A 27,406-nucleotide genomic window follows, 5' to 3' on the forward strand; every position below is an offset into this window, starting at 1 on the left:
TGTTAGATTTGAATTGTAATGTAAATTTTAATTTAACATCTCTTCTCTATGTTTTGTCTCCCTGTGTGTAAGCTAATGGATGAACTCCAGCGGATCCTCGATCAAGGGAACCCCCACTTCCTACCTGAACTAAATACCCGGCGGGCGACCTTTTTTGAGAGGGCACAGTTTTATGGCGTTTTCAAGAAGGTCATGAGGCCTCCACTGTTGGACAAAGGTTATTACAGTACATGACAATTGAGAATCCCACAGACGTATTGATGTTTGTTTAGTAACTGGCTGCAGAAAAACAAATTACTTTTTTGTCTTGTTTTTTAACAGTACAGCAGTCAATCGCCCTGATGAAGGCATTGCCAAACTTATTTCCATCACCTGTGGCTCCACCCAAGAAGTTGGGACATGCAAGTGAGGCTTTGCTTCACATCCTTAAGGTAAGAAAATGTATATGCATAAGAATTTTCACATTTACTTTACCATACAATACAAAAAGTGAATTGTGGTATTTCTTTTTCTTTTTGTCAGCCTACAGAAGACCCCAACACCTTTCTACAAGCAAGACCACTCTCCAGCCCGGTCGTTGTTGTCTGTGAAACCAACTGCATACTGGCTATTGGAACCACGCCTGTGTTGACTTTCCCAAAAGAGGATATCGATGCTAGCGTAATGTATCTAATGGCATGCTATTACATCTTTCACCTTACATATCCCAAGTGCGTTGCCACACTCCTGTCTGTGCTGAGACCGAGGTTCTCCTGGATGCCATCCACGACCAGGACATGACTTCCTCATATAGGAAGGCTATAGGCGAGTGGAAGAAATTCTTAGCTTAAAGTGGAAATGAGCGTGGATAATCTTGCTTTGGTTTGTTTTGAGGCTGTGGCTTTTTTTTTTTTACTTTTTAGTTTGGTATTAAGTTCAGCTGCATGACCTTCCCAAAAGAGGATATTGATGTTAGCACAATGTAAAATGGCATGCATTATCTTTCACCTTAGATATGCACACTTCTGTCTGTGCAAGTTCTCTTGGATACTATCCACAGCCAGGACATGACTTCCTCATGTAGATAGATGCATGTTTTTCACTTTTTAGTTTGCTCTTTTAAAAATCTTCATTGAAGATCATGCGCTGGAGTGTTTATTTGGAAAAAGTCCGATGAGTTTTTACATATCTCCATTTCAAGTCGAAGAGTACTGTCAGTACGGAAAAAAACTGTTTGGTTTTACCTAGCTCAGCCAGCAGCTAACGCAGACAGGCAGCTACAGTGCTAAACTCTGGGGGCATGTACATGGAGGCTGCCCAGAGTGAGGAGCTGTAGCTGCCTGTCTGTGTTAGCTGCTGGCTGATGCAACTTGAGCTAGGTAAGACCAAAAAGTTTTATTTTCTTTTCATATTGACAGTACTCTGTGACTTGAAATGGAGATCTATGTAAAAACTCGTCGGATTTCTCCAATAAAACACTCCAGCTCGGCACTGATCAAAACATATTATTACAGGAAAAATCTGACGAGTTTTCATATAGTTCTCTGTTTTGAGGTCACGGAGTACTGTCGGTACAAAAGCCCCCCAAAAACAATCTGTTTTACCTAGCAAGAGTTGCATCAGCCAGCAGCTAACACAGACAGGCAGCTACAGTGCTAAACTCTGGGGGCATGTACATGGAGGCTGCCCAGAGTGAGGAGCTGTAGCTGCCTGTCTGTGTTAACTGCTGGCTGATGCAACTTGAGCTAGGTAAGACCAAAAAGTTTTATTTTATTTTCATATTGACAGTACTCTGTGACTTGAAATGGAGATCTATGTAAAAACTCGTCGGATTTCTCCAATAAAACACTCCAGCTCGGCACATGATCAAAACGTATTATTACAGGAAAAATCTGACGAGTTTTCATATAGTTCTCTGTTTTGAGGTCACGGAGTACTGTCGGTACAAAAGCCCCCCAAAAACAATCTGTTTTACCTAGCAAGAGTTGCATCAGCCAGCAGCTAACACAGACAGGCAGCTACAGTGCTAAACTCTGGGGGCATGTACATGGAGGCTGCCATGCCCCCGGAGTGAATATGAAAACTCGTTGGATTTTTCCTGTAATAGTAAGTTCAGGTTTTTACTGTTTCTGTAAAGGAAAAGTTGTTCTTGAAAGGCAATAAAGACTTTGAAAAAAATTTAGATTGTATTTGTTTAACTAAGTACCAAGCCTGATAAATGTTTTTTCTCCCTTAAGTGTTAGGGAATTTACTCTTATTTCAAAAATGTTACAGTAGCATTGGATACTAAATTTAAGTGATTTTGTTCTACATACTAGAATAAATAATTCTTAATTGTTCTCATTATCTAGGCAAATATACTTGATTGCAGTGTATGTTGCCTAACATAAATCCTTGTTTGGAGCTGATAATACTAGCATATGTTGAATATAAGGTCTATTTTCCTATATATCAAGAAAACTATTCTTAAATTTGGTTTGCTTATCTAGACAAATGTACTTGTTTGAAGTTTGGCTGTACTGACTTTAAGATATATTTACTTGCATGAAACCTTATTTGAAGATGACAAATGATGTCATATGCTAGTGCCAAAAGATGGCACTAGCATATGCTGATTTTAAGCACATTGTCCTACATGTTGAGAAAATAATTCTTAAATATTTTCCTTGAACCAATACAAATGTACTTGTTTTTAGTCTAAACACACTAGTTTTAAGATATCCCTGGGTTTTTAAGGCTAGATATATTCACTTGTTTTTAAAAATCTTGTTAAGTGTTGGCAGATAATTTTGCTTATTTTAAGTAATATATTCCTCATTTTATTACTTTTTTTTCTTATTTTTTAAAGCCGACTTTTTGCAGTGTAGGCTATAGGCTATCTGGTCATATTGCTGTTGGTTATGTTTAACGTGATGATTACGTGCTGCGAGAATAGAGTATACAATTATTTTAAGTATACGTACTGTAGGCTAATAATAAGTGTGCCCTCCCATGCATTTCATATGCCCCCCTTAAGACTGAGGTCTGGCGACGGGTCTGGCGTTGCATCTCTGCCGTCGGAGTTTTTTTTTTTTTTTTTTTTTAACTGCCTGCTGGCTCTAACCAGTTTTTTTGAGTGTCTGAAACTTTCTTGCTGTGTTTTATAAAAAAAAATAAAAGGCAGTTGCGGTATAAATGAATAATATTACAAATTAAGATACACACAAACACATTCCAACCCCCCACCCCCCTCTCTCTCTTTGTTTCTTTCTCTCTCTCTCTGTATCTCTTACTCACTCACAGACACATACTCACACATACCTGGTGTGAAAATAAAAAAGAACCAAAAACCATAAATTATCACACTGATCATAGAAAAATTTAAATTTAAAAAAGAAAGTTATATTATTGAGTATGAAAACTCTTGTTCATTACATTTTACTTAATAATTGCAACCGCATTGTTGTATTTATTATTACAAAACTTGTTATATACTGTATATAGTTTGTTTGTTACCATGACAACACCACTGATCTGAAGCTCAATGCTGATGCTGTCATGGATATAGTTTTCTAATCAGCAATAAATATAACAATTTCTGATTAACCCATATCAATTGAATGCTTAAAATAACATACCGGTTAAAGCCCCGCCCATTTCAAGTCAACCTGACCCACTTCCGGGTTAAATATACCCACTTTCGGGTTAGGCCCCGCCCAGTCCAAGTACAGATACAGATAATTCATGTGGTAAACAGATACAGATACAGATAATGCTGTACTCGCTCATCCCTATCACAGAATGCAGACACGGTCAGCTACCCAATGAAGATTTTTATTCAATCCGGGCACAGATATTGACTCGTATTAATTGTATAATACTTGTATTCGGCAAAAGTGCTTTATCCGTACCGGATACTCGTTTCAGCCGAGTATCCGGCTCATCTCTACTTAAAAACGTAATTTTTGGGGGTTTGTATTGTTTTACTACTTACACAGATATTTTAAGTATACATTATGTTATTTACAATCCACAGCATTGTTTTTAATATTATTTCCAGAGGGGACAGCCTTCTAGAAATCTCATTGTCCCATTGTGTTTTGGTGCATTTTCCATAGGTGAGCCAAAGAATTTGAGAGGCTTGCTGCCATTGCCAAGCTGGTCCTGGTGTTGCCCAATGCAAATGCAGACGCTGAGAGGGTGTTTTCAGTTTTGGGACTGAACAAAACCAAAAGAAGAAACAGCTTAGCATTGTATGGTGTCACAGCCAGATTCCTTGTGTTTTCTGTTTGTTTTGCTGTCAGTCTTTCCCCGTGTCTTCTCCCTTGTGTGGTGTGGGATTGTGACCTTATCTCCAGAGGCGTGGCGCTGCAGGTATTAGACATGTTCGTGATGAACTGCGCCTCACCTGTGAAGTGATCGAGAGCAGGCGGCAGCAGCCAGGGAGTGGTGACAAAAAGCTGCGGTAAAGTCGGACAGTTTCCAGCCGATTCCAGCAGCCTTTAGGCTGGACAGGTAGTGATAAAAACACTGTGGTGCGATTCTGTGCGATATATCAGCTTATACACAGTCTCCACATGCGAGATGCGATCTGTTGCTGATGTTAATTAACAACACTGTAGATGATCCGTGATCCGAACGGATTTAGTCTCTCTGACTTCTAAATCTAACCACACAAATCAGACACACATGTGTTCTGTACAAAATATGACTTTAAATCAGATAAATAACAGTTAAAATCCCTCCGATTCAAAAGAATAAAAGTTTATATAAAATGTTATCATGTTTAGTCGATTGTGAACCAATCAGTTGTTAAATCAGCTGAGACGACGGCGTTTCCCAGCATGCTCTGGGTCCTGCCTAATCTCATCCACTGCCAGTGCCTGCCATCCTCCCTCACCACCTGTAAACCTCCGCTTCCATCAAGACTGTTGCCTCACTAACTAATGTACAATTGGAATTACTACTACCAAGAGACAATAAACAACTTTGAACTTTCTGAGTTCTGAATCTGCTTCTGGGGTCCACACTGCGGTCCCTGCCCTCAATAATGACCATAATTATGGCCATTCTGGAGCCCTGCTTCAAATGGGATTTGAACCCCTGCTTCAAACCCACTCAGATATCAAGGCCTCCAAGAAGCCCACAGGCCAGTATAACCATGCCCACAGATCATAGACAAGGACTTTACCCTGCTTTTGTTATCCATCTCATACTAATTATGCCTCTTTTTTTTAATGCATTCATCTGTTTATTGCTTAAAAAGTTGTACTGACCATGTGGTGGTAGGCTTTGAATGAAGAATAATGTCCCTCCCTAACTAATCTTGTGTCGTTTTTGGCTGAACATAATGCATTAAGAATACAATTATTCACAACATGGGTTATTAGTTTAATTCCAATCTAAACCAAAGATTAATCAACCTACCTGGGTCAAATCTTAAACACTGGTCTATGAATAAGGCTTTGTTAACAATCATTTTCTGGTTGAATGTTCAGCTCAAGTCTAAAAGGCCCTACAAGTCATGATGCTGAACATGAATCAGAATCAGTTCAGGTATTTCACATCTTAAGCAGACCACTCAACAATTTACTAGAATGCAGGAAATTACATCTACTTAATCCAAAATATTGCTGCTTCACAGAGTGTAACCAATATTGTCCTTCTCCAGTAGGCTGCTCCTATTAATGGCTTTGGGCCTTCCCACAAACCACCAGAATGCAGGGTACAACATCAAATTAATTCTAACTCTCTGATATCTGAGCCACCAACTAGTGTAGCTGCGTGCACAGCATATTGGTCACCCCCGACAAAATCTCACTCCAATGTTTTTTGAAAAGTTGGCAGGTATGTAGCACAGAGTACAAATACTGTTACAAGTAAAAGTCCTGAATTTAAATAGTATGCATTATGCAGAATGACCATATTATTTAGTTAGTTTAGATAATGAACATATTAGATAAATAAATAATATTTAAAATGTTAATGTGAAATCGTGATCAAGTTTTAAAGCGAGAGAAACATAGCGTCTCTGTAACCATAATTATTCTTTAGAAAGGTAGACGCTGTGCTGCTGCCAGAGGAAGTGCTGACTAAGTTTACTTTGAGCAGCAAGTCACTCCACCTATTTTAATGCACATTTCTAATTTTTACTCTTGGCTGAGGTGGAAAAGTTGGAGTATTGATAAAAGCGAATTGCAGCCAAGTGCAAAAGTACTTATAATTGTTTTTTTTGTGGTTCAACTGGTGCACTTTTAATTACGTTATGTTGTCTCTGACTGGAAAATAAACGCATCCTTCTGCTTATCTTAATCTATTGCTATAGCTCAATATCCAGGCCCTAAACACACCCCTGATCCCAACGTATGATGTTAGTGAACAGTTGCAAGTGGCAGAATTAACATTTATTTGAAGTCACGTTTGTGTCCACCTGATAAATCTAAGTACAACATTCACTGTCCTTTAGGTCCTGTTTGGTTCTTTAGGTGCTAAATGCTCCACTATGTTCAATAGCTAGTCACTAACCTTGTCTTATGTCCAAATGAACCACTAGCTTTGGCACTCTTGATTTAAAGAAAAATGCCTAAGTTATGGCAATTCAGTGTGCATTAATACCTTTATTGAACTCAGGAAGTAAAGAAAATGCTTAAAGAAGCTTTGTAAAAAATCTGCCCTTTCACCATTTGATTTTTTCAAGCATCAACGGCTCTCAAGGGCAGCGATTACTTAGCAATAAACAGTGGGAAGGTGAGAAATTAATTAACACAAGCCATATCACTTTTACCAAAGACATTATTAATTCTGGATCAAGCTTTTGCTCACTACTGTTTATGATACACGTTTTATTGCACTATGCAACCTCCACTGGGTAAAACCAAGGTGTTAATGTGTGAAACAATGCCATTGACAAGTCCTGGCCATGAGCAGGGAATACAACTTTTCAATCATCTTTAATAGCCAAGGTTGTGTACATTATGTAATACACCAGCTTCAGAAAAAGAACTGCCTCCATGCTGAGTTGGTGGTTAGCATGGCAACAACTTGCAGTGCAATTCCCATGAGCTGAAGCAGCTGTTGTCGTTATTTTGTAGCATCTGAAAAGTCATTTGACAATTAATCAATTAAATGCTGAACTTTTTTTCCTCCAGAGCTATCGATGTTCCCCTACTTGGTGCATTAATGCTAACAGTGACTGTTGAGCAGCTAATGGCAAGCTAACAAGTTACACACATGCAATTGTGTGGCACTGGGCAAACTCTCATTAGCTTTGTATTCTCACACTTTCTTCCCTTTCTTCTTGATCACATGCACACTCTCACACACACACACACACACACACACACACACACACACACACACACACACACACACACACACACACACACAGAGTCCTTCCCTACTACTCAGCTGGTCCTTATCACAGCTGTAGTCTGCTGTGTCAGTAACAATCTGGGTATGTACAGCCTCTCATTAGCCTCCCTCCCTCTTCCCTCTTTGCTGGGCCCTCTCCTTTGTAACTCTTTCTGGAGTCTCTGTTCCTTGTTCCCTCATTAGTCCCTCTTTTTTGACTTCTGCAGCTATATTGCGGCCTCTATGTGTGTGTGTGTGTGTGTGTATGGTATCCATGTCTTTCTATGTTTGTTCTTTGAGTTTAATGGCTTGGGTATTGCTAAACCAGCTTTAAACATGGCAAAAGCAGAGAGAAAGAGGGCTATACTTTACAGTCGCTTGGAATCTGTTGTTTAAATGTTTGTTGTTCGACAATGAAAAAACTATTCTAGATGAATAAATGCAGAAAAATAGAATAGCAAACCCAAGACTTGACCTCAAGCAGTATCATACACTACTATATATAAAACACTGGGTATACCCGTATTTTGAAAAGAGACACGCTTTTAGTAATGGCCAAAAAAAGACTAATATACACTCACCTAAAGGATTATTAGGTGATCCTGCTCCTGCCCATCCCCCCATTGACACAACTGCTGTCACACCTCCAACCCCACTACTTCCCCCTCCCCCCCTCACTGTCCCTTGCCCTCCTCCTGGGAGATCCCTACTCCCCCCTCCTCTAGCACACAGGTAGCACACCTCTCTCCAGCCTGACTCCCCCTCCCCCTACCCAACCTGTGACCTCTGTGTGCCTCACTGTTGACCAGGTGAGAAGACAGCTGACTAGACTCCACTCTAATAAGGCTGCAGGCCCTGATGGTATCCATCCTGGGGTGCTCAAAGCCTGTGCCTCCCAGCTATGTGGAGTCTTTCACCATGTCTTTAACCTGAGCCTTAGTCTCCAAAGGGTCCCCATGCTGTGGAAGACATCTTGCCTCGTTCCTGTGCCAAAGACGCCACGTCCCAGTGACTCCAAGGACTACAGACCCGTGACCTCCCTGGAGAGACTGGTTCTGGAACAGCTGCGGCCCATGGTTAGACCTCTCTTGGACCCCCTCCAGTTCGCCTACCATCCCCGGTTGGGAGTTGAGGATGCCATCATCTTCCTGCTCAACCGCATCTACGCCCACCTGGACAGGCCGGCGAGCACGGCGAGGGTCATGTTTTTTGACTTCTCCAGTGCTTTCAACACTATCCGGCCGGCCCTGCTGGGTGAGAATCTGACGGCGATGCAGGTGGATCCCCCCTTGTGTCCTGGATTGTTGACTACCTGACTGGCAGACCACAGTATGTGCGCCTGCAACACTGTGTGTCAGACAGCGTGGTCAGCAACACCGGGGCCCCGCAGGGGACTGTCCTCTCTCCCTTCATCTTCACCATCTACACCACAGACTTCAACTACCACACAGAGTCTTGCCATCTTCAGAAGTTTTCTGATGACTCTGCTGTGGTTGGATGTATCAGCGAGGGGGACGAGGCTGAGTACAGAGCTGTGGTGGGGGACTTTGTCACATGGAGTGAGCTGAACCATCTCCAGCTCAACGTGACAAAGACCAATTAGCTGGTGGTGGATCTAAGGAGAACCAAGGCAGCAGTGAGCCCTGTTTCTATCCGGGGGGTCAGTGTGGACATTGTGGAGTACTACAAATACCTGGGAGTGCACTTAGACAATAAACTGGACTGGGCCAAGAACACTCAAGCCCTCTACAGGAAGGGCCAAAGCCGTCTCTATTTTCTGAGGAGGCTGAGGTCCTTCAACATCTGCAGGAAGATGCTGAGGATGTTTTATGAGTCTGTGGTGGCCAGTGCTATCCTCTTTGCTGTTGCATGCTGGGGCAGCAGGCTGAGGGTAGCGGACGCCAACAGACTCAATAAACTGATTCGCAAGGCCAGTGACGTCGTGGGGGTGGATCTGGACTCTCTGTTGGTGGTGTCAGAGAGGAGGACGCTGTCCAAACTACATGCCATCTTGGACAATGTCTCACACCCACTCCATGACTTGCTGCTCAATCACAGGAGCACTTTCAGTGATAGACTCATTCTCCCAAAATGCACCACAGAGCGCCACAGGACGTCATTCCTGCCTGTGGCCATCAAACTTTATAACTCCTCCCTCTAAGTGTCCGACACACAGACACTTAGAGGGGTTGAAACTGGACATTATTATCTGTTTTGTGCAATTACACTGACTTGCAATGTGTGCAATACTCAACTGCTACTATTATTATTATTATTATTATTATTTCTTTTCACCATTATAACACCTTAATTATGTTATTTATGTAAATACTGTATCATAATATACCTTTAACTATGTAAATATCCACACTCCTTATATTTCTTTATTTCTTTATTTATATTTCTTATATTTCTAATATCTGAGCAATTGTAACACAGAGTTTCCCTTCGGGGATCAATAAAGTATTTCTGATTCTGATTCTGATTAGGAACACCTGTTTGATTTCTCAATAATGCAATTATCTAATCAACCAATCAAATTGCAGTTGCTTCAATGCATTTAGGGGTGTTGTCCTGGTCAAGACAATCTCCTGAACTCCAAGGGCAACAACAGCAGAAGACCCCACCGGGTCATGTACCCCTGACTGCGGACTTCCGGTTGAGGCAGCGCCATGTGAGGACGTGGGTTTGTGAGCTCCACACCTGAACCATTTCATTTATGATACGGCTCTTATAAAATTACACGATATAGCTTTGCACAAGCTGTTGTGTATATATTAGACAACATCAACCTTTCAGGCATGCCAAAAAAATCTCAAGTCAACAAGTTCGGACAAGACGCGAGGGCCTCTGAAGCGGAAGCCAGCTCAGCTAGCCTAGCTTGCTCAACCTCAACAATGACGACTGCGGCGGGCAACCAGAATGCCATTATGGAGGAATTACAGTCAATGAGGCAAGAATTGTTGAAGAAAATGGACGAAAAGGCTATTGAAATCCAAACGGAGCTGCGCAATGTCACAGATAAGCTCGATAAAAGACTGGACAAACTTGAGAGTCACACGTCTGAGCTAGAAAACGGAGTGACCGCTAATGCTAATTCTATTGCGACTATGGAGTCCGACTTGTCTGGGATGAAAAAAGAACTCTCCCTGCTCAGAGCCCGGTGTGAGGATCTGGAGGCCAGATCTCGGCGTTGTAACGTCCGCATCACCGGAGTGAAAGAGGGGCGCGAGCAAGGGAAACATCCGTCAGTTTATGTAGCTGGTATGCTGAAAGAAGCCCTTGGACTGGACAAGTTGCCGACTCTGGATAGAGTGCATCGGACCCTCCGCACAAAGCCAGTACAAGATGACTTGCCACCAAGGGCGTTTGTTGTTAAATGTCACTACTTCACAGAAAAAGACTTACTTCTCAAAAAAGCAGCAGAGGCTGGAGTGATAACAACCGCTGATGGTGACACTATCCGCGTCCTGCCGGACTTCACCCAAGCTGTGAGTAAACAACGCGCCGCTTTTACCAAAGTAAGGAAATTGCTTCGCAGCTGCGCGGGAGTCCGCTGCGGCCTCAGATACCCAGCGACGTTGAGGATCACTACGGCGGATGGACGAGAAACGACCTTCAAGGATCCAAAGCGTGCGAAGGAGTTTGTTCTGAAGGAGTTGCTGAGCGCTGAACCGTACCATTAAGCATGACCGTTCGCAAGGGAGCATGGCCTGGAGTTATCAGGACTGGACGGTGCTGTCGCAGGACAATAACAAACATTGGTGCTGAATAATGAGATCTTGCAGGTAGTGCGTGCGTATATTGAGCCTTATAGTGCGTTTTCTTTATAAAAGAGACATACCACAATGTCTAATTTTGAATTCTAAGTTTTGGCTTCTCTGACACTCGCAATTATTTTTTCTTTTTCTTTTTCTTTTTTGGAGCCTTGTGATGCTATATTGGAATGGGTCACTACTGCTGTAGAAATTGAATCGTTGCGTTTAATTACCGTTTGTAATTGGGTTCTGGTGTGGGCTAACATGGTAAGCATTTATTAGTTTGGATAGTGAGGAGATACACTGTGAGAACTGGAAGTATAGCGGCCTCCTTTTGAGGCTAATTTTTATTTTATTTTTTTTCCCTTTTTTGCCGTTCTATTATAGGTGCTTTGTTAATTTTGTGCTCATTATTCCCCCCTCTCCTGCCCCTTGTCCTTTTTTTTTCCCCTGTTCCCCTCATGGGCTACATGTTGGATGCCTCTTTTGTTGAGTCTCGTCTATGACCTCTGCAAATACTAAGATACTAACCAACACCACTTTGGTGTGCTGGAATGTCAGGGGATTAAACCATCCGGTGAAACGTAACAAAGTATTCTCTCATCTTCAGAAATTGCAAAGTCGCATTGTTTATTTGCAAGAAACCAATTTGTTAAATAAAGATCAGTGCAGACTCTGCAGAGGTGGCTTTACACAATATTTTCATTCGGATTTCAACAGTAAGAGCAGGGGAGCAGCTATTTTAATACATAAAGATGTACAATATGAAGAGTCTAAAACGATTAGGGATAAAAATGGCAGGTATGTCATCACACAAGGCAAATTATTTAATAGGCCTGTTGTTCTTGCTAATGTCTATGCCCCTAACTGGGATAATGTGGATTTTTTTAGTAATCTTTTTTCCCTCTTACCAGATCTTGAATCGCACAATTTAATACTAGGTGGGGACTTGAATTGCACTTTGAACCCAACATTGGATCGTTCCAGCCCGAGAGTTGCCTCGCTTAGTAACTCAGCCCGTTGTATTAATACGTTTATTGAAACATACGGAATGGTGGACCCCTGGAGATTCAAATATCCATCATCCAAACAGTTCTCTTTTTTCTCCCAAGTACACCAAACCTATTCCAGGATTGACTACTTTCTGATTGATGAGAGACTCTTGCCCATGGTTACCCAGGTAGATTATGGCAGCATTGTAATATCAGACCATTCCCCAGTCACTCTGCGGTTAGGCTTCCCTGAAGACAAATCTCCCACCTTTTCGTGGCGGCTTAATCCCAGACTGCTGTCTGAACAAAGGTTCGTCGACTTCATCAACGCACAAATAGATATTTTCATTGAGCTAAATGAGTCGCCTGAGATAAGTAATGCTATACTTTGGGAAAGTCTAAAAGCATATCTGAGAGGTCAAGTGATATCTTACGTTGCTGGTGAAAACAAAAGGAGGGCTAAACGGACCTCAGAGCTTATTGAACGAATTAAAACCGTAGATCAACAACATTCAGCTTCACCTTCTGTTGACTTATACAGAGAAAGAATCCTACTTCAAACAGAATTTGATTCAATTACTAATACCAAAGCCATAGACATGCACCTGAGGTCACGTCTCACCTATTATGAGTCTGGGGATCGTGCCGGCAAAATGTTGTCCCATCAACTTAAACAGGCAGCATCTGCAGGTTTCATTACAGCGATAAAGGATGAGCATGGTAACATACTTACTAACCAAAATGAGATTAATACTCAGTTTAAGTCATTTTATGAGAATTTGTATACTTCTGAAGCTGGTGACACTGCTTTGATTGAAGACTTTTTCAGTAATCTGACTATACCCATGCTAGATGACTCGGACAAGTCTAAATTGGAGGGTACTATCACCATATCAGAAATAACTCAGGCTGTCACAAAAATGAAACCCGGAAAGGCACCTGGCCCAGATGGGTTTCCCATAGAGTTTTTTAAAAAATTCGCACCAAAATTAGTCCCTTTACTGCTGAGAGTTTTTAGGGAGATATTAGATAAAAAGGCCCTACCTGCGACTATGACGCAAGCAATTATCTCACTGATACTTAAAAAATCTAAAGACCCTTTGCACTGTGAGTCATATCGTCCAATTAGTTTGCTATGTTGTGATTATAAGATTTTGGCAAAGGTCCTTGCTGGCAGGCTCGAAGATGTTCTTCCCAAACTTATCCACCCGGACCAGACGGGCTTTGTCAGGGGCAGACAGATATCCAGTAATTTACGACGTCTCTTTAAAGTAATCTATCAGCGCCATGATGTTGAACCTGAAGTAGTGATATCGCTTGACGCCCAAAAGGCATTCGACAGAATTGAATATGACTTTCTGTTTACTACACTCAAAAAATTTGGATTCGGACCAGTTTTCTGTACTTGGATCACCATTTTGTACACAGCACCACATGCGTTGGTGCGAACAAATAAGGTCACTTCTAGTTTCTTTCCTCTCTCACGTGGTACCCGACAAGGATGTCCCCTTAGCCCCCTTTTGTTTGATATCGCTATTGAACCTCTGGCAATCTCGATGAGGGACTCCGCTAATTTAATTGGTGTGCAGAGAGGTGGGCGCGTAAACAAATTGTCCCTTTATGCTGATGACCTCCTCCTTTTCCTGTCTAAACCCAATATTACAATACCTATTGCTCTAAACCTAACCGGAAAATTTGGGCAGGTTTCTGGTTATAGATTGAATCTATCAAAAAGTGTTTTATTCCCAATCAACGACAAGGCACGTCAAATTGCCTTCCATAGTCTCCCCTTTATAGTCAGTAAAGATAGTTTTGATTATTTGGGTGTCTGTGTAACATATGATTACAGTTGCTTGTTTAACAAAAACTTCGCTAAGGCACTGAATAAGGCTAAATTAGACATGGAGAAGTGGTCAAAACTCCCTCTGTCTCTTCTAGGAAGAATAAACTCAGTCAAGATGACAATCATGCCAAGGTTCTTATATCTGTTCCAAACCATACCAGTCTTTATTCCTAAGAAATTCTTCAAGGAACTAAACAGACATATATCTGTGTTTATCTGGAATAAAAACATTCCGAGAATTAGAAAGGAATATCTAGAGAGACAGAAAGAGGACGGGGGACTGTCCCTACCTAATTTCCTTGGCTATTACTGGGCAACCAATATCCATAAGTTTTTGTACTGGTGTATAGATCAGACGGGTCCTGAATCCCCAGATTGGGTCCACCTGGAACAACACTCTAGCAATCCAGTGTTGCTTAGCTCATTAATATGTAGCCCTTTACCTCTGAGTAAATGCCACAGGACGAATAATCCAGTTGTTGCGGGCGCTCTTAAGATATGGCTCCAATTTAGGACTCATTTTCAATTTAGAAATGCACTAACTGCATCTCCTGTGCGATGCAATGTCCAGTTCACCCCATCCTTGATAGATCCATCCTTTCAGAAGTGGCACGAGAGAGGCATAACTTGCGTTAAGGACCTTTTTGAAAGAGGTCAATTTGTTTCTTTTGAACAACTTAAAAGGCGCTTTGGTGTCCCTCAGGCTGACTTCTTCAGATATCTCCAGGCGCGTAGTTACGTGAAAACTAATTTCTCATTAACACTGCCTCGAATAACGTGGATTGATGAATGTTTGGATATGAATCCGACTGATAAGGGCTTAATATCAGTTATATACGGCAAAATTCAGAACGCTGCATCCCCATCACTTATACATCTAAAAGAATCATGGGAAGAAGAGTTAGGGGAACTATTTACTGATACAGCCTGGCAGGCTGCAATCTCAAGAATCCACTCTTCTTCAATTTGCATTAGACATAGCCTGCTACAATTTAAGGTTCTGCACAGATTGCACTTGTCCCCTAATAAATTAGCTAGAATGTATCCTGGTGTAGATTCATCTTGTGTTAGGTGTGGACACAACCCTGCTGATCTCAGTCATATGTTCTGGTTTTGCCCTAGGCTCCTCCTCTTTTGGGAGTCAGTTTTTAGGACGATTACACTTATATGCAAGAGTAATATTGATCACAGTGCTCTAACTGCCTTATTTGGGGTTGTCCGTCCGGCTACACCAATAACAACGCAGCAGGCCAATGCTATAGCATTTGTTACACTGCTGGCAAGACGTCTAATATTATTCAATTGGAAGAGAGCTGCTCCTCCATCTCATAAGCAATGGATGGAAGATGTTATGCTCCATCTGAAGCTTGAACATCTGAAGCATACAATACATGACTCAATCCAACAATACAATATCACCTGGCAGCCATTTCTTTTGCATTTTGAGACAGACTTCTGAGCATGTAGCCCTCCCCTCCTCCTTCCCCTTCCCCCCCCCCCTCCTTCCCCTTCTCCCCCCCCCCTCACTAATTGTGTGATGTTAGCACCTGTTGTCATTTTGTTTTTGTTTGTTTTATTGTTCTTACATGTACAAGACAATAAAAAGATTTGAATGATAATGTACCCCTGACTGCAGACCCGCAGACCTCAATATGAGTGGAGTTAAACGTTTAACCCCACCCCCTCAACGTTTAACCCCGCCCAGTCTCCAACCGTCCACTACCCAACTCATTTAATACGGTGTCCGAAGAGGGGCAAGAAACCTTAATGGATGTGGCGAAATGCAGCGATTTAAACATAATGAACTTAATCTTTGGTTTTACTAATTATGAAATACAGTATTGACAATAGCGATGAGCCAGATACTCGGCTGAAACGAGTATCCGGTACGGATAAAGCACTTTTGCAGAGTAAAAGTATTATACGAGTCAATATCTGTACTCGGATTGAATAAAACTCCTCATTTGGTAGCAGACTGTATCTGCGTCCTGTGATAGACTAGTCACAGCGCCCCCTCCCCTACACAATTCTGTGATAGGCTAGTCACAGCACCCCTCCCCTACAGTATTCTGTGATAGTCTAGTCCCATATGGAAGCAAATAAGAGACATAAGTCTTTGAATTTCAACAGCCACTGAATACTTAATATTGAAATATTTTATTTTGAAAATGATGTATCTGAATTTATTTGTTCTGAATTCACCTCTTTGAAATTTAAAATTCTTGGTCTCCATTTTAAAAACCTGAATTTCAATACATATTTTTCAATGATCATACATTCAGAAAAAAAATACAACTTGCAAAATTTCAGAATAAATAGATTCAAGTTGGTCAAATTCGATTGTTGAAATTCAGACTGAAAAAATTCAACATCAGTCAAATTCGACTGCTGAAATTCAGATCGAAAAATTCAAGTTAAATATTCACACAGTAACATCCAGGCTATCCAGGCTAGGAGAAGCAATACACATACACTACATACTATCGAACCGACGTCTGGCCTATCAGAACACGGCCTGTCTGTCATGTGACCCAAGATCTCGGTCGGCACGGAGATTGAAGCTGTAAACCGCTGTTAACATGACAGCCAGGGGAAACAACGGTGCTCCGGTAAGTTTGCTGTTTATGTACAACCAAACTCAGGACTCAACACAAGGATGTTAGCTAAATATGTTTAGAACAGATAGCTACGGTTTGTGTGACTCGTGTCTCTCTGTAGGTAGCTAAGTCTGCAGGACGACATGTTATAGCTAGCTAGCTAACGTTAGCGCTCAACAGAGATGGGAAGTAACGAAGTACAAATACTTTGTTACCGTACTCAAGTAGATTTTTCAGATATTTTTACTTTACTATTTATTTTTGTGGCGACTCCTTACATTTTAACACGAATATCGGTACTTTCTACTCCTTACATTTTACAAAATAGACTCGTTACTTTAGTTTTGTACGAAAGCTCGTCATGTCGGTGAATAGCGCGGACACGCGCCTACACCGCGAGCGGGCGCGCACCACACAGAGAGAGAAGTGAGAGAAAATAAAAAGTACGGAGCCCCACTGGAGTCAGCTGAGATAAGGATTCATAACAATCCGTGCTCATAAAAAGCGACTAGCTGTCCGGAGGATAATCAGTTGAGATTGTGTTTGTTTGTGTGTGTGTCCTTTAGAACTGTAAGTTGTATAACTTATGTTGTCAGTTCATTTAACTTCTCTGAGCGCACGGTTCCTCAACCGGTACCTGTTTGTCCACAACGTGTTTTCTTTCATGAATTGCAAGCATTAAATCGTCACCAACACGGTCATGCAGCACATCATTAGAAAGCTTAAGGTCTCATGATTCCATCGAGCCCACAGACAAAGCATAAGGTGACTCACAACGGTTATAATCATGTTCTGAAGTAAAGAAAGACCGAAAGATTCGAGTATAAAATGAGCGTGCATCCCTACCTGTCTCCTCGTGTCTTTAATCACAGCGGTGAAAGATCGCCGAAAACGTGGTATTCCTACTTCGTAAACACTCCAAGCTATTAGAATATCCAAGCCTTGTAATCCATAATTATCTGGTCCCCTCACAATCTGGTAGTTTCTGGCCAAGTTTCGACGTAGAGAAATCTAGATAGCTCATTATTTCTCGGTTTTGATTGTGTGTATTTTTTCCCCTGTGCGTCCCTGTGTGTCCCTCCGCACACGCTCGGAATCTGTGGCTTCTGCCCTTTCCACTGATATCTTTTTCCAGCCAATAGCATTAGTCTATCTCAAAATATCCTTCAGACCAGCCAATCAAATCCCACAGTCCCCATTGGGCCCACGTGGGAAAAACTGACAGCAGATCCGACCAGTTAGAGAAAGAGGTCATAAAACTGGCATCCCTGTGTAGCCAATCAGAAGACGAGTCGATTGATATCAAACATGGCCAACAAAAACTTTCCCTGAGAGGGTCTCCAGCCCCATTCAAACCAAAAATATTGCCTTTTTCTGGCATTTCACCATTTCATCAAATTATGATTAGTTATTCCTATAAATCTATGTATGTACTTCTTTTAGGTATATGTGTGAGTGATGTAGATGTGTTTTTGTATTTCAGAAGTTTTGTATTTAGCACTTTTTTGGCTTTTTTAGAAATTAGAAATGAGACAAACGCACAGACATATCTGTAGAAAAACATTCATATAAAATCCATTTTATAAGTAATTTTCTTCTGGAATATTTCTGTTCTAAGTTGAGACATGTGGCTAGGGTACTATTTTAGTATATAGCAGTTATAATATGCCTACAGTAGTGCTTTTTATTAATTTTTCAGATGATTTACTTGGACGGAAATATATATTCTGTGTTCTAACCTCTGTAGCTCTGTGTCAGTAAGGCCTAGTGTCACAATGCCACTAGAAACAACAAATTGAGAGTGTTAGCTTCACAATGAACTCAGGGTCATCCCAGAGGGCCAAAGCATGTGGAAACTGCAGCATGTTTTAGGGGGTAAAAATGTAGGCGAGAAAATCATATATTTTCAGGTGTATCATAAGAAGTTGCCTGTTTTAATCGTCTGTAGTTCTGGTACATTTAAAGTAAGTTAGCTAGTTTAGTTGTTTGTGTTCTTCACCTGTTACCTAGGTTACACCCCGCTGTTGATTCGTTAGATTCCTAATCATCCTCAGTTTGATCTGAGAGAGATGTTTGAGATAGTAGACTATAAATCAAGAATGACTCTTGGCCAATGTGCTGCATAATTTTAAAATATAGGGAACTTCTTAATTAATATCAGTTAAGTCATTCATATTTTATCATATTTTATTTTATCATAGTTATTTTCTTTCCAGAAGCCAGCTTTAAGCCCACCCACATACATGTAGATTCCTTTAAATGTTAAGGGGAAGATTAAAAAAGAGAAACTGGATCTGTGAATTTTCCCAGAATCACAACTGAAAATCTAATAATATAATAACATATCTTGCCGCTCAATCAGAATCTTGTTAACCTGGAGTCCCAGTCTCTGTCTCAATAATCATATATGTGATGTTGTAGGCCTGTTGGCAGACATCCATTTAAAATATAGCCAATGGCATATAAAGAGCCCTGTTCCATGTCCACTGTAGTTCTTCAGCTTGCACTCTAAAAAATGGTTGGTCATTCACAAGGTTACTTTTACTTTTATACTTTAAGTAAATTTCCAAGCCTGTACTTTGTTACTTTTACTTGAGTAAAGAAGTTAAATCAGTACTCCTACTTTTACCAGAGTATTTTTTAACACAAGTAGCTGTATTTTTACTTGAGTACGGGAAGTCAGTACTTTTGCCATCTCTGGCGCTCAACGGTGGCCGCCCACTTTTTAACAAAATAAAATTTTGAAAATTGCAAAAATAGACTTCAATGGTCAAAGCCCACAGACAGACAGGGAGCCATCAGTGTAGATGATACGGTTAAAAGGATCAACACATATAATCTAACGTTACAGCGGGATATTTGCTAAAGCTATACACATTAGCTTTAAACATTAACTGTATGGCCATTGCTTTCTTTTTTAAACCTTTTTTCCCTCTCTGTGATGTTATTTTGTATTTATGTCTATTTCTGTTGACAGGGTTATCATGCTGAGCTTTTGCGATCAGCCAGGAACCTAATGTCCTTATTGACCCAATCTGAAAAGGAAGGCAGTGCAGCCAGTTGTGATGTACCTTGCAGCAGTCAGGATATAAGGTTAAATATATATTTTTTTAATCTGTTCACATGGATATTCTTGAACCTGACAATTAAAGACTTTAAATAATGATTATCTTTGGTTACAATACTGCAGGGAACGGAGCCAAATAGGTCAAAATGAGATGTCAGGCAATCTGCCACCAAGGCCTTCTCTTCAGATAGAAATGACAAGTTCAACATTATATTCTGTGGATTAATTGAATCTTATAAAAACTCACTTTGATAGTAATCAAGTTTTACAAGACTCTTATTTCCTACAGGTCTTTTCCAGGTATGTTAACTAAGGGAAAAGGGAAGAGGCGTTTTCCTGCAGTGAATCTTATTCCTGCTAAAAGGCCTAAACCTCTGGAAGTTGCTTTCCACCTTTTGCCAAAACAATATGAAAAAACACCAAAAGAACCAGACCAAATAGTCCACTTGCAGGCAGGACTGGGCCGCAGGTCTGTTCATTTAGATGAGAGTACAACACATGATGAGGTAAGCACATTCCATAGATGTATATATTTATGATAGTTGTACTATAACTATGAGACATTTTGTTAGTAAGTCTTACTCCATTACTTTTTGAGATGTGGCAACCAGGACAACCATTTATTAAAATAGTTTGGAAGAAAGTTTCTTAAATACCTCAAACATAGTCTGAATTAATATATTGGAAAATAATAACCCTTTGGCACAGGTTTTAATTCTGCTTTTTACTGACTGATGTTCTAGTACAATCATTAATTTCAACAGGTCTGCATCCTTTGTAAGGATACGTGCTTATTAATAATGTTTTATAAATCTGCTCTGCTTACAGTTATGTGAGACACATAAGTTGTCAAAGTTGTCTTTCCTCAATTGGAGGCTGTAACTGGAGGCTGGCTGCTTTACAAAGCAGGAGGTATGCACAATTTTGTGTGTGTAAACAGTTTATATCATATGTAAAGCATTTTCTGATTTTCTTTTTCATGTTAACGTTTTCTATAGGAGGATGGGGTTCCCGAAAGCTTTCCATGGTGGGACCTGATCATACTGACTACACAGGCAACATCATAAAGGCTGCAAAGGCTCCACTTTACATAGCTCCAATTCAAGACAAGCTCAAAACAACTCCTTTGCAACTAAGTAATGAAGTATTCAGATGAATGCCTAAGGCAAAGTGCCAAAAGTGTGGAGTAGCCATTCCACTGCAGCTCCTGATGGAACACTTGAAGTCTTGCAACATCATTAATGCGGACAATGATGAAGACAACCTGGTTAATGGGGCGGATGACAGTGAGCAGGGTGAGAGACACTGTAAAAACTAAATAAAGCTTTTTCAGTAGATTTGGCATTCAATAAGGATGGCTGAAAATCCCAATTTTCATTAAGGTTAAATGGTTTTCTTAAAAAATATAAAGCCATGACTAAATTTAAGTGGTTCTTGTTGAAGTCTAATTTTTGAATATCTTTGCTTACTCCATTTTCTCAGCACCAGTTCAGGAGCCCTGTCCTATCTGCATGAAAAGCAAGCAAGCAAGGTTTACATTTGGAACATACCTCCAAGTTATCTGGGCCTTGAATTGGGTGATGGATTCGGTCCAGCTCCCAAAGCTGATTAGGGGTTATATGGCCTTCAGTTCTTATTGGGTGATTGTCCCAGCCACTGCGGAAAGTGTCCAGGGCATCTTGCAGTCGTGGCAAGAACACATAATGGCAACAGAGGAGGTGTGTAGCATTGGCGATGTTGAGGAAGCCTTCTTCTTCAAGGTGGTGGAGAACATCATAGTAGATGTTTGTGACAGCTGCCCACACATCTCTCCAAAGCCTTTTGATTCTGAAAAATTGCTAAGTTAAATAGAAATCTTTAAACTTGATGTAAAAGGAACTGTAATAGCTGGATCTCAAGGCACATTTATATATAAAATATTTACAGTATATTAAACTGATAATGCAAAATCACAGCAGATTCCTGTTAAGAAAATATTTCCAATCACAACAGATGCCCATAATTGGACTTTCTTTCAATGCAGTTTTTTAAAATCTACGTTCTATATTTTTTAGTCATGACTTTTAGTCAAACAAGGTTTAATAGAGTACAATGACAGTGCATTCCATTTAAACAGATGTAATTCCAGACCCATTGCCCAGCAAAAACTTAATTTTTTTGCAGCAAGGAAAAAGTTGTGGAATTTGCACGCTAAGGAGGTTGCTATTCAGTACCCTTTAAGCGGCCGCCGCTTCCACGGGAGATAGGACTTTAACATCACATTCCTTAAATAGTATTTCAATTCAATTCAATTTTATTTATAGTATCAAATCACAACAAGAGTTATCTCAAGACACTTTACAGATAGAGCAGGTCTAGACCACACTCCAGAATCCACAAGGACCCAACAGTTCCAGTAGTTTCCTCCAGAGCAAGCAACAGTGCGACAGTAGCAAGGAAAAACTTCCTTTTAGGCAGAAACCTCGGTCAGACCCAGGCTCTTTGGAGGCGGTGTCTGACGACCGGTTGGGATTAGAATGAAGAGTTTGTTTGTAGTAGTTCTTTGTAGCATAGCAGGGCACTGTGGGCGTTACAAGGCACAGCAGGACGTAGCTGGGCACCGCAGAGCGTAGTAGGATGTAACATGGCATCGCAGGACATGTAGCGGGACCATGGACAGCTGCTACCCTGATTTTTGGCGCCTCCCTGATCCGAGGAAACATGCTGGGGGGAAAAGAACATAAGGACTCCCCGGAGCTAGGTTAGTAACAAGCATTTCTGGGACATGGATGCACACAAATGGAAAGATAGAAAGATAGATGAGAGAGGAGCTCAGTGTGTCAAAGGAAGTCCCCCAGCAGTCTAAAAGAGAGAGAGAGAGAGAGACATGACCATCCCACTGTCTAGCGGAGGTGGCTATGAGAGAGTGAGAGAGAGAGACATGGCCATCCCACTGTCTAGCGGAGGTGGCTATGAGAGAGAGAGAGAGAGAGACACATGACCATCCCACTGTCTAGCGGAGGTGGCCATGAGAGAGAGAGAGAGAGACATGACCATCCCACTGTCTAGCGGAGGTGGCTATGAGAGAGAGAGAGAGAGAGAGAGACATGACCATCCCACTGTCTAGCGGAGGTGGCTATGAGAGAGAGAGAGAGAGAGAGAGACATGATCATCACACTGTCTAGCGGAGGTGGCTATGAGAGAGTGAGTGTTTTGTTACGAGTAGGAAAATGTTATTAAGTTTAAGAAGTTAAATGTGCTTTACTTTTAACTGTCAACGGGGATTCCTATACTGTATTGGTCATGTTCATACGAGATCGCGCTGTTGTAAATGTCCTATGTCGTGACCCGTAGTCAGGAAGTAAACGCTCAACAACTCAACGTTCATTTTTAGCGATTTGTTCAGTGTGTTAGCTTCATGCATACGCTATTACATCTCTTAACATCTTGTGCTTGGAATAGCATCGTCGGTATGTATGCTCGTTTTCTGATATTGTGTAGAGGTGTTCTTCATTTTAAAGTGATTGTATGTTTGTAAAGCCTTAATTCATGTGAAAACGAGGTTGGATAGCATGGCGCTAATTTGTCTCTGCCTTTTCTGTATGTTGCAGTTTCACCTTTTCTCGAACGCCAATAAACCTGTGGAACTAGAATTAATCTTCAGAGTCTTGGTGTGGGGAAAGTGTTTAGCTGGCCGTCAGGATATTAGCAGACATATCAAGGATGGCACAGTGAAACGACGATGCTATCAAGCAAACAAGATAAAGCAGAGCAAGCTGGAAGCTAGCCGACATGTCGTCGTCACGTTCAACGGACCGTTCTCTACAGTCAAGTGCTACGGGAGCAGCGCGCGCCACGGAGCTACAGGCTACAGAGGAGAGTTCACTTGGAAGTACAGCGACACAGGAGAGCCCACACAGCGCGTCGCTAAGGACACGCTCACAAGTATGGTGTTCAGTGAGATCCAGTTCATCCTCAGCTGGGTCTGCAGCAGTCAGAGCTAGGGCTAGAGCCGAAGCAGCAAAGGCACGTCTATGTTTTGCTGAAGAGGAAGCTAATCTGAGGCTACAACAAGCTAAATTGGAAGTGTCTATACAAATGCTAAAACATAAAAAAGAGGTTGCAGCAGCCGTTGCCGAAGCAGAGGCACTTGAAGCTGCTGCTGATGTAAAGAGTGAGAGACATAGTTGTAACCTGAACATAGACTCTGTTCCTTTAGAAGCCTCGCAACGCACAAAGCAGTATGTGCTTGATCAACTAAAAGAAAGGGATTCAGAATTTGAGTCATGGAAAAATGTTGACACACAAGCAAAGACAGTGCCGGTTCCTACTCACAACGTGTCACCTCCACCATTAAAGCCTGAAGTCAGTCACAGTGCTTCTCCTACACACCACTTCAGACCACAAAATCACGACACCCATGTTCCTCCTGCACGCCATACCATACCGCCAGACTACAATGATGGCAGCTCACAAGTAAATGACTTTGTCAGGTATCTAGCCCGCCGCGAGCTTGTGGCTACAGGCTTGCTTCAATTCAATGACAAACCCCAAAACTACAGAGCATGGAGGCGTTCTTTTTTGACTGCCATTAGCGGCCTAAACCTGACACAGAGTGAGGAGATGGATCTTCTGCTAAAGTGGCTCGGAAAGGAGTCAGCAGAGCATATTGAGCAGATAAGAGCAATACACATCAATCGGCTAGAAGCAGGACTGGCCATGGCATGGGAAAGGCTCGAGCTAACATATGGCTCAGCTGAAGCAATAGAAAATGCTCTGTTCAAACGCATTGACAGCTTTCCGAAAATAATAAACCGAGATGGACCTAGGCTGACAAAGCTGAGTGATCTACTGATGGAACTGCAGGCCGCCAAGGCTGAAGGAGACCTACCAGGCCTGGCTTTCCTTGACACGGCAAGAGGCGTCAACCCTATTGTACAGAAACTCCCGTCTCGTCTCCAGGACAAGTGGGTGATTGCTGGTGCAGCCTACAAGCGTCAAAACCAGGTGAACTACCCTCCCTTCGGCTTCTTTGTCGATTTTGTCAGCCAGCAGGCTTGCATTGCAAATGATCCAAGCTTCAGCCTCATCGACAGTACAGACACGGCCCTCAGGACAGAGAAGACAGCTTGGAAACCGAACAGACCACGGGAAGTCTCCGTCCACATGACAGAGGTGTCACCCAGAGCCACGTCTGACATGGGTGAGCCTCCTACAAAATCCGACGACGGCGACAAACTGTGTCTGTTGCATAAAAAGCCACATCCTCTCCGTAAGTGTCGAGCATTCAGGGAGAAGTCCATTGACGAGCGCAAAACACTCCTCAAAGAAAACAGTGTGTGCTTCAAATGTCTTTCTTCCTCGTCTCACATAGCAAAGAATTGCAAACTCAATGTCCAGTGTTTTGAATGTAAGAGCGATAGGCACAACACAGCGCTTCACCCTGGACCCGCACCCTGGCAGCAGGAGGCTGACCCTGCTTCTGAGTACGGCGGGGAGGAGGATGCAGCTTCATCACAGTCTCAGGTCACCAACAAATGCACAAAAGTCTGCGGAGGGGAACTCACAGACCGCTCCTGCTCGAAAATATGCCTCATCAAAGTGTTTCCAGCTGGCCACAGAGGAAAAGCTGTGAAACTGTATGCAATCATGGACGAGCAGAGCAACAGGTCGCTGGTTCGCTCACAGTTCTTCGACATGTTCAACGACCAAAGTCCAAGCGCTCCTTACACACTGAGGACATGTGCCGGAGTGAAGCAATCAACAGGCAGGAGGGCCAGTGGCTATGAAGTGGAGTCTCTGGATGGAACCGTTCGCATCCCGTTGCCAAGCCTCATAGAATGTAACGACATACCGAACAACAGAGAGGAGATTCCAACCCCCGAAGTAGCTTTACATCATGGTCATCTAAGGTCAGTGGCTCACCTCATCCCAGACATTGACCCACAAGCCCCCATTGTGCTTCTCTTAGGACGGGACATTATCAGAGTGCATAAAGTCCGCAAACAGGTGAATGGCCCTCACAACCTACCTTACGCACAGAAGTTAGACCTGGGGTGGGTCATTGTTGGAAATGTGTGTCTAGGTAATGTTCACAGACCACTGACAATTAGCACGTTCCACACGAACATCACAGAGCTGTGGCGGCCCACTCTCTTTGATGCGTGCCCCAACGTGTTCCATGTGAAGGAGAGGTTCAGCGACACCCAGGCCACTAGTGAACCTCCAGCGTATCTTGAGGACCAGCCTATCTGCGAAAACGACCACCTCGGATGCACGGTGTTCAAGCGGACTAGGGATGACAACCAGGTAGCTCCCTCCATTCAAGATTCATCGTTCATGGAGATAATGGATGAAGGACTACAAAAAGACTCAAACAACAGTTGGGTGGCTCCATTACCTTTCAAGAGCCCACGTCCACGGCTCCCTGACAACAGGCCACAGGCGCTGAGACGTCTCATGTCTCTTAAGCGGAACTTTGAGAAGAAACCTGGGATGAGAGACCACTTTCTCGCCTTCATGGACAATATGTTTCGGAACGGCCATGCAGAGTTGGCACCCCCTCTCACCCCTGATGAAGAAAGGTGGTACCTACCAACGTTCGGAGTGTATCATCCTAAGAAACCTAAGAAAATCCGTGTTGTGTTCGATTCCAGTGCCCAATATGACGGCATATCACTCAACAACGTGCTGTTGACGGGACCTGACCTGAATAACACACTACTGGGGGTGCTGATCCGGTTCAGAAGAGAGGCCATCGCCATCACAGCCGACATAGAACAGATGTTCTATTGCTTCCTGGTAAGAGAAAAAGACCGTAACTTCTTACGTTTCCTTTGGTTCCAGAACAATGACCTCTCCAAAGCCATCGTGGATTACCGCATGAACGTCCACGTTTTCGGCAACAGCCCTTCACCCGCAGTGGCTATTCACGGCCTACACAAGTCCGTTCAAGGCAACGAGTTCCATGTCGACCCAGATGTACGTCACTTCGTGTTGCGTGACTTCTACGTCGACGATGGGCTGAAGTCCTTGCCCACAGTTCAAGCTGCTATCAGCCTGCTAAAACGGACACAGGATGTGCTGTCCAAGTCAAATCTGAGACTTCACAAGATTGCAGCGAACAACAAAGAGGTCATGGACGCTTTTCCATCCAGTGACCACGCGAGTGATCTCAAAGACCTTGACCTCGACGCAGACGCGCTGCCATTGCAACGCAGCCTCGGGCTGGACTGGAATCTCAAGACAGACTGTTTCCTTTTTAATGTCTCCAGCGTAACCAAGCCCTACACCCGGCGTGGTGTCTTGTCAACAATCAATAGCCTCTACGACCCACTTGGATTTGTCGCGCCCGTCACGGTCCAAGGCAAGGCCATCCTGCGAGAGCTCACAGCAGAGAACGGTGACTGGGACGCGCCCTTACCTTTAGCCATGGAAGATGCCTGGACGTCATGGAGAGCCTCTCTGTCCGAGCTCGCTGAGCTTTCCATCCCAAGGCGCTACACAGAAGCCTCACCATCAGCAGCGGTAAGAAGAGAACTGTGTGTGTTTTGTGATGCGTCAGTCAAAGCTATCGGTGCTGTGTGCTACCTGAAAGTGACAGACCGTAATGGCAACAACCAGATTGGGTTTGTAATGGGCAAAGCCAAGCTGGCCCCCCGCCCTGAACACACAGTGCCAAGACTTGAACTCTGTGCAGCAGTGCTTGCTGTCGAGTTAGCAGACCTGGTCTCAGCAGAACTAGACCTACAGCTTGATGATGTAACCTACTACTCAGACAGTAAAGTAGTCCTGGGTTATATCTGCAATGAGACCAGGCGCTTTTATGTCTATGTTAGCAAACGGGTGTTACGCATTCGAAG

Source organism: Etheostoma spectabile, unplaced genomic scaffold, assembly GCF_008692095.1.
Source record: "Etheostoma spectabile isolate EspeVRDwgs_2016 unplaced genomic scaffold, UIUC_Espe_1.0 scaffold280, whole genome shotgun sequence".
Classification (NCBI taxonomy): domain Eukaryota; kingdom Metazoa; phylum Chordata; class Actinopteri; order Perciformes; family Percidae; genus Etheostoma; species Etheostoma spectabile.